At 37.4% G+C, this 8,629-nt stretch overlaps 1 protein-coding gene across 2 annotated transcripts in view; it reads right to left on the minus strand.

Moving 5' to 3' along the window:
* The window catches only part of CDK9 (cyclin dependent kinase 9), a 1,779,604-nt gene that overhangs the window by 153,454 nt on the left and 1,617,521 nt on the right, over positions 1-8,629 (minus strand). The window lies entirely within an intron of this gene.

Consider the following 8,629-nt stretch of genomic DNA (forward strand, 5'->3'; position numbering starts at 1 on the left):
TGCACTGTGCAAACATTTAAATATCACTTATCTCACTGATATCACATCATCCCTATCCTCCCTGGCCAGTCAGAACTGTAAATGGATTAATATTGGGGATATGCACAACTTCTTGAGGTGGCTTTGTGGCTATATTTAGAATGCTACAAGGTCTGTACTGTGCTCTAGTCACCTTGCAACATTTAAGTAAGCAATAACGTGACTAGCAAGTCAATTGGAGCCCCACCCCTCTGGAGCATCCAATACTCCACAGACTCATTTTTATTTTAAATTACTAGTAGTGCTTTGTGTATTTATTTAGTTTTTAGAGCAAAGAAACATTGCCCTAAAAAATAAAAATAAATAGGTTGAAAAAGCTCCCCCACAAGCATGGCACCTAGGTCATTGCCTAGTTCGCCTACACATAAGGTCAGCCCTGGTACACAGAGAAACAAAATATCCCCCTACCCTCTTTATGAAACTTGTACATCATAAAATCTAAACTCTAATTAAATAATTAACTCTGAGTTCTCCTTTACACCCTACATAATGTGATTGCAAGGTATGTATGGAGACCGCAGTCTCATTATAATTAAGTGGTGTATTGGTAGTAAAGTAGTTTGCATAATGAAACATAATTATGTGACAGAGTTTAAAAGTAGATGAACAGTGGCAGTGCACAGCTGTACATAAAGAAACAATTCTGTCTTTTAAGAGAAGACTGGCTTTGACATTTGTTTATTAAAGACAATAAAAAGAACATAAGTAGATTTAAACTTCCAATGAATTATCCAAAGACAAGTCATTTTGTTTTTTTGGGGGGGTTTTTTGGTATTGTGTGTCTTGAACATATATGAATGAACCATTTTACACTTGCCAACAGCTATGCATTTGAAGCCTGTCAAAATTCTCTGTGGAGAGGATGCATTGTGGCACAACACTTAGGTATTTGCTTATTTCTTTTGAAAATTAAGTGGATGTGTTAAGCACAGCTAATGGTTTTCAGCATAATCTATGCCAGGCAGTTACCAAAAAAGGCACTGTTGCAGTAAAATACTACACTAGCAAACAAAGATATATTGGAGATGTAAAACATAATAAAAAAGCAGCAAATATTAAAATACGACTCCAAGCAGAATTGATTTGTAAGCAGCCTACACAATGCCAGATATGTTCAATATTTCAGTCTACAATAAGGCTATTTTCAAATGTTATACATTAATTATAATTTAGGGAGGTATCCTTCTCAGTCAGGTACTATTTCTACACACTGGACAGGTCTTCAACAATCTGATTGTCACTTTTTTCCTGTCACCAAATTTAACAGTTAATGGTTGTTTTATAAACAAATATTGCCAAAATCATAATTTGTCCCCACTTACATTTCAGCATTTTTAACTCAGACTTACTTGCCCACAGACTGAACTCGCTGCTCTTTGAGAATGTGGAATACTTGAAAACTCTCCTTGGCTATGCTAAGTGATGATGATGACACATCTTATGTGCAGCTACCACACACAGCCAGACATCACAGTGAGAACTCATAGGTCATATATAACAGATAGTACCATAAGCTTGCTGTGTGTCATTTGAAAAAATGAAGAATAGCAGGTACCAGAAACTTAAATAAAAGCTATTACTTTTCCAGTAGTGTCAACCCAAAGGCATAAATCACATTATTACAGACAAAGCCTCGAAGAGCATGGATATTTGCTTGGAAGTATTTCCATAGGTATTTTTATACCCAAAGCAGAATTCAGAGAATTTTCCTCGGGTCTTGGTATTGTAATGGGAGAGAGAGGTAACATTGGGAATGTGTTTTTTGAGGCTTCCCTACATATTCTTGAGGAGAAATTGCTCAAGCATCAATAGACTGCAGAAAAAAAGATGAAAGGCATAAGGCCAAACACTTTTTCTTTAGGAAATCATTGAAAGTGTCATTTCTAATTTCTGATTTCTAGCTTCATCAAGTTCGTACAGGCAAGGAGCTGATATACATACATTTAAGGGCAGGTTGCTTGCCCCTCTTGTGAAAAACAAGAAAAGGAGTTTTTCACCTTTTTGTATTTTGGGCATTTTTTTTCCTTCTTTTGGAACTTCGACTTTCAAAAAACAGTTCTATTATGAAACTCCATCTTCCTGAGAGTGTAATGAGTTGGTAGATTTTAAAACTTCCCTAACGAGTACTCACTCAGAAATGTAGTGGGAGCAAACAGCTGTAACTAAGGAAATGATTATTTTGAGCTGGGAGAAAGGATCTGAATTGCCTATACATAATAAGGTCTTACTAAGTTAAATAATGTCTGCCAAAAAAGCAATTAGAACATGGAAATCAACATCTATTTCAGCACTAATTGAATCAATGAATACTGGGTACTTGCGTGTTATCACAACCACATTTTTGCACTAATGCTGGTTGCTTCTCCTTGTGTCAACTGGGACTAATGAAGTATGACAAAACCTCAAAGACATGTTGCCTTTAATGTGTTCTAGTTTTTAGGAAGGTTTCAAACTTCAACGGCTGAAAAAATAAGGTTTGAAAAATAGGTTTCCCCATTTACTGCCAGCATCTCAAGATGTCAGTTAAGCAAGTCCTCCATTCCACTTAAAACACGGTCCACGTTCCTTTTTCTCAGCCTTAACCACCCAGAGAACAGAAAGCATCAGGAAAGAAAAGCAAAACAGTACCCTGTCTAAACTCCTTACAAAGTAATCAGGATGGGTAGACTGTTAAAACACGATCTTGGTGGTGGGTTTGTAAAACACGAGTGAGGGTTTGCAAGTTAGGATTTGTGGCTTGCGTGCTCGAAAACAGTGAATCCATTGGAAGTGTGTGTCTGTCTAACATCGTACCCTATGACTACACACACTCCTTTCAGGCAGCCACTCAGTCACTGTGATCGCTCGCTGAATTCAATGCTTGACATCTTTCATGAATGCTAGCCAGAAATCCTGAAATTTGAACCCTTACTCATTTCACAAAGCCACCACCACCATTCCAGAAGAGTTTTTCACAGTCTAGCCTTCCTGATTACACTCCCTTGTTACTGTTTGAGTAAAAGACAAGAAAGTCCAGCACATCGGAAATTGTGGTTGTGATAACACGCAAGTACCGCCCATCGTAAAGGAGAAAAAAGAGCTGGAAGTTAGATCTTTAGAAAGAACAGTAGCAAATTACAAAGAGGTAAATAGAATTTGTGGGAACATTACATGCAGAATTACAGAATAATGTTCAGGAGGAGGAGTCAGGTATGTATGAGTGGATATTGAAGCAGTCTGTTGATGAAAGTGACTGTCCACAAATGTGGACTGATCACCTTTAAACAATCATTGATCTGGCTTAGCAGGGATATTGTATGCCTAAGTAAAACAAACTGAAGTAGATGACTGTGAATGCTATTACTTTTATCTGATCATAATCAGACATCTGAGGCATATACATCCAATACAGTGGCTATAATAATTGGGTACCTGATGTAGTCTGTGGATGAAAGTAACTGACCCCAGATGTTTTATCACAGTTAAACAGTCATTGGTCTGACTTGGCAGGGCTAGCCTGCATGTTTGAGTAAAGCAAGTTGAAATACATTTCTGATGTTATTTTTAGATCACTATCATTATTATTTGATCAAAATAAGATATCTGGTGTGCATACAATCAGTATAGTGGCTGTAACAGTGGGAACTGTGACAGTCTGTGTATAAAAGTTTCTGACCTCAGCTGTCATTTGATCATAGTTAAACAGTTATCAATCTAGCTTGACAGGGCTAGCATGTATTTGGGTAAAACAAACTGAAATAATTCACTGTGATATATTGTTTTATTTGATCACAACTGGTCGTGTGAGGTGTATACAGTCAATAAAGTGACAATAATGAGAGAGTACTGAAGAATCTGTGGATTAAAATGACTAACGCCTGCTGTTCTTGGTCAAGAGTTTAACAGTCATTGTCCCACGGTAATCCATTTCCGTTATCCCCACTGATTTGGTTGCTTCAGGTAGCCTTCCACTTCTCCCGGTTTTGATGTCACCAGCTACCACTGTCAGAATCACATAATTTCAAACATATTAGACAGCAAATTACAGTAAAAACATACAAAAGCTAATAAATAAGGGTTAACATCCCCCTTAAAACAAATATATATAGTCTCAAAAATTCTTTCCAGCACAGTGAACTTAAATGTATGCTGTGCACCAGCCTCGAGTACATGTTTAAATAACAAGTTTGTCAGTCATTTATTACAATACATAGGAGACATTCAAATTAAATGATTGAGAAACTCATTTTTTAAATATGTACTCGAGGGTGGTGTTCAGCATGCGTTTAAGTTTACTGTGCCGGAAATAATTTTTGAGAATATGAAAGGTAGTGACCTATTTAATAAGACAGAATGCATTGAGTTAAAATGGACTATATTCTTTAAAGCTGAATCTTTTTCTGAATTGAATGATGTAGTATCTGTTAAACCAATCCTGAAAGTGCATGGGTTGAGACATTGATGTGATTGGTTAGAATTTTATGAATGGTTTTGGTATGAATGAGCAGCATTGTGGCAGTGAGAGGGACACGTGATCATATTTTTGGTTATTTGATTGGTTGGCTTTGTACTTTAATATGTGTGGCTTAATGTCTTATCGTTTTTTTATTGGTCTAAAGAAGCGATTGTTAACCACAAAAGCACTCACCTGTATTCTTTTTGGTTCATTAAATATTTTGGTTTTACAGCTCTGTTGGTCATACAGGGATTTTGTTATCTGCTGTGATCAGTTATGATGTACAGATGATCAACTACAATAAGTGAGGTTGTTCTTGAAACTTGCAAAGTGCCAAAAGTCATGATTGTTGTCTTGTTGGAATTAACTACCAGATTATTAGATGGCAAGCACTTGTGTAAGAGTAAAAATAAGTCACTTAAAAATATTTGTAGACTCCCTACATGTTCACTTGATTAAAGAGTATAATATTGTCAGAATACAGGTAAAGCTGAATCATAGGTCTCTCAAATATAAGATGATAGACAGCCTAAAATATCCCAGGATGAAGTGTTGCATAACCCCAGTTTTGAAGTAACCTTTGTCAAATTTCTTACAGCTCCCAAGAAAATGGAAAGATATTTATTTATTGACATTTGTTAACCGGGAAAGTCCACTGGGTAAGGTACCCATTTTCAGTTGAGGCCCAGGGAGAAAAGCTCCACACAAATTGCATTAAAACATGCAAGTAGCATAATTAAATAAATTCCCAATTTGATACGTCATAGTTGCATGCAATTTTATAATCATACAGTAGAGTTCAATATTAAATAAAAGCAGTATTGCATAAAATGGAAATCACAACGAAGTTGCCAAGATGCTTAAGATTGTATTTATGGAATTATACAGAAGATGATTGTTAATGCAGCAAAGTATCTGATTATAAGTATCAGATTAGAAGAATCGCTGAGGTTAAGTTTTTTTCTTTTGTTAGGATTACAGGGGCAAGAGGAGTTTTGTAGGAAGTAGCTTTTTAGGGTAAACTTAAAGGATTTGTGACAGTTGATTTGAGTTATATGGGGGGGTAAATAATTCCATAGCTTTGCAATGCTTTGGGGGTACAGAGTCTGGCCAGTTCTTTTATTTGGTTTGGTAACATTAAGGAGCTGTTTGCTAAAGGATCTAAGAGTCCGAGAAGGAATATAAGAGTGAAAGATGGAGCTGAGTGCTGGGCAGTTGATTGATTTAAAGATGAGTCTGTGGGTGAGAGTTACTTGGGTATAACAGTGGTAGTGATTAAAGTCTAACCAATGCAAGTCTAAAATTGCCAGGCAGTGATGTGTATGGTTAGGCTTGCTAGAGGCAAATGTTGCTATTTTGTAGTAGCATGACTGGAGTTTGTTGCTGAGAGATGAGTTGAGATTGGTGAAAATGGTGCTACCATATAGGAGAGATGGAATAAGTAAGGTATTGAGCCAGTTTTATTTTGGTATGGCTGTCTAGGTAAAGTTTATAAGTTTTCCAAGTTTAAAGTGAGTTTTCCTTATAGCACTGAGTATATGTGTTTCGAAAGCGAGTCTGTCATCAATGGTGATTCCAAGTAATTTTGCAGTACCTACGACTTCAAGCTCTGTGTTGTCTAGAGAAAGGATTTTAAAGTTGGTTGGGAGAGGTTTTGTGGAAGAGTAATTTGTTTTTTGGGGGGGTTTAAGAGTAACTGAGCATTGTTTAGCCAGGCGTCAGTGGCTGTGAAGGTAGTTTGAGTAGTAGAGAAGAGGTCTTCAATTGTATTGGCTGTGGAAATAATGGTTGAATTGTCTGCATATTGGACAATTTTGTTTTGTTGTTACCTTGTGGAGATCATTAATGAAAACATTAAAAATAATGGGTCCTAGAATAGATCCTTGTGGGACTCCTATGTTATTTAATAGGTACTGAGATTGTGCAGTTTGCCATTTGACTGACTGTTCTCAGTTACTGAAGAAGAATCATGTTAGGCAGCTATGGGAGCAGCCTAATTTAGCTAGCTGGTGTAGGAGCTTTGTGTGTGAGACTGTATCAAAAGACATTGACAGAGCTAGTAGTAGAACAGATGTAGGGAGACCAGCATCAATGGCTTTGATCACAGTGTCAGTGAAAGATAAAAGAGCTGTGATGTTACTATGGTTAGGGTGGAAGCCATGTTGGGTGGAGACAAGAAGGTTGTTGTCTAAGAGAAGTTTAAGAAATTGAGTCTGGACACTTTTTCTAGGATTTTTGATAAAGGACAGAGTATTGATAAGGGGCAATAATTTGAGAGGTCATAGGAATTTCCTCCTTTGTGTAAGGGAGTTAAAATGGAGTTTTTCCATAGCTGAGGAACATAACATTCCAAAATGGAGCAATTTATGAGTATGCTGACTGGAAGTGCAATTGCTTCAGCAACAAGTTGAAGGTATTCAGGAGGTAAGTTATCAGCAGCAGGAGAGCAGGGTTTTAGTTTGGTTAGTAGTTTGAATATGAGAGAGGTAGGTGTGGGTTGGAATGTAAAGGCAGGAGCTGTTGAGATATCTGAAGGGGTAAGGAGGTGCAATTAATTTTGGGTACAGTAGAGTCCTGAGATGTGCTGGTAGAAGGTTTGACTAGGTTTTGAATACAAGTGATAAAATGCATGTTAAAGTCATGGGCAGTTTTCAGAGGGCTTTTTTTTTCAGGTGAGGGAGATGGGTTGTGTGTTTTGCCAGGGTTGAGGAGAGAGGAGACAGATCTCCAGAACTTTTTGGGGTTTTTCGATTGGGTAGTTAGGTTATGGGAAAAGTAATTTTTACCTTCTATGACTTGTTTTTTTCTTTATTTCTGAGAGTTTTGTAGTTAATTTCATTTAGTTGTGATCTATTCCTTAGCCATTGTTTCCATGCACAGCCTCTGTGGAGAAGTTGTTTAGTTAGCCATGGGGCGTGATTCAGCTTAGTTTGTTTGGTTCTAATAGGTGCTAGGCCATTTAGGGTTTCAAGAAATATTTTGTTAAAGTAGTTAACGGCGTCATCTAAGGAAAGAGTTTTTAGTGGGCCCCAGTTTTGTGCTTTCAATATATTTATGAATGTGGATTGGTCAAAGTGGGTGAGATTCCTGGATGTTTTATAGCAGTGTGCTTTAGATATTTGAGAGGGAGTTCTGCATGTGTATGCAGGTAGATGATCACTAAATGTGTTTGGGAAGGTGACTTGGTTAGAGTACTTGTGAGAGTGTGACACTAATATCCAGTCTAAAGTGGATTCTGACGGAGTGGATAAGGCCATGGGTTGGGGTTGTAATAACTGTGTGAAATTGTGTAGGTTTATACTGTTGGGTGGAGAGTTAGAAATAAGGTTTAGCCAACTGATGTTGATATCTCCCATGATAATGGTTTCTGTGATATGTTATGGTTTATCCAGGATAGACAATCTTCAAGAAAAGATTCTAGTTGTCTACTGATGTACTATGTTCTTCATCTGTAAATATGTTGTAAGTAATTGCTATGTAAATTGTTAATCGCTATTTAATCCAATGTAACTACTGTCTGTTTATTTTAACTGTGGAGCTTTTCTCCCCGGGCCTCCGCTGAAAATGGACCTACGTCCAGTCAGACACTCCCGGTCAACAAATATAAATAAATAAATAATAAGAATGGGAATGTTATGGCCTGGGGGAATGTAAAGTATGGCGATACATATGTGTTTGTTGTTAATCATGTGGAGTGATGCAAGTAGGAATTCAAGGATCCCAAAAGTGGGTACTGGTTTTGGGTATGTGGAAATGGTTAATGTATTTTGATAGATCAGTGCTACACCTCCACCCTTTTTATGAGATCTGTCGGAGCGAGTGATGTTATACCCCGGGGGATGAATTTTGGTGTTGGAGATATGTGGTTTTAACCATGTCTGTTACTGCAATGATATGTGGAGTGTGAGTAGGTAACCAGGCATGAAATTCAGCAACTTTATTACAGATACTACTTGTGCTGATTGTTAAGTGAAGATGTTAGTCTTTTAGACTTATGGTAGATGAATGAGGGTTGTTTGGACCTGGATTGGGGGGTGAATGTCTCCGCATTGAGTTAAGACAATGAGGAGACAACAGTGGGTTTGGTTACTGTAAGCAGTGGGCCTGTGGGTGTGTAGTAGGAGTAATTTGAAATGACAGGCAGTGGGGTGTACT

Source organism: Protopterus annectens, chromosome 16.part0 (genome assembly GCF_019279795.1).
Source record: "Protopterus annectens isolate FY-2018-M chromosome 16.part0, PAN1.0, whole genome shotgun sequence".
In the NCBI taxonomy this organism is placed as follows: Eukaryota; Metazoa; Chordata; order Ceratodontiformes; family Protopteridae; genus Protopterus; species Protopterus annectens.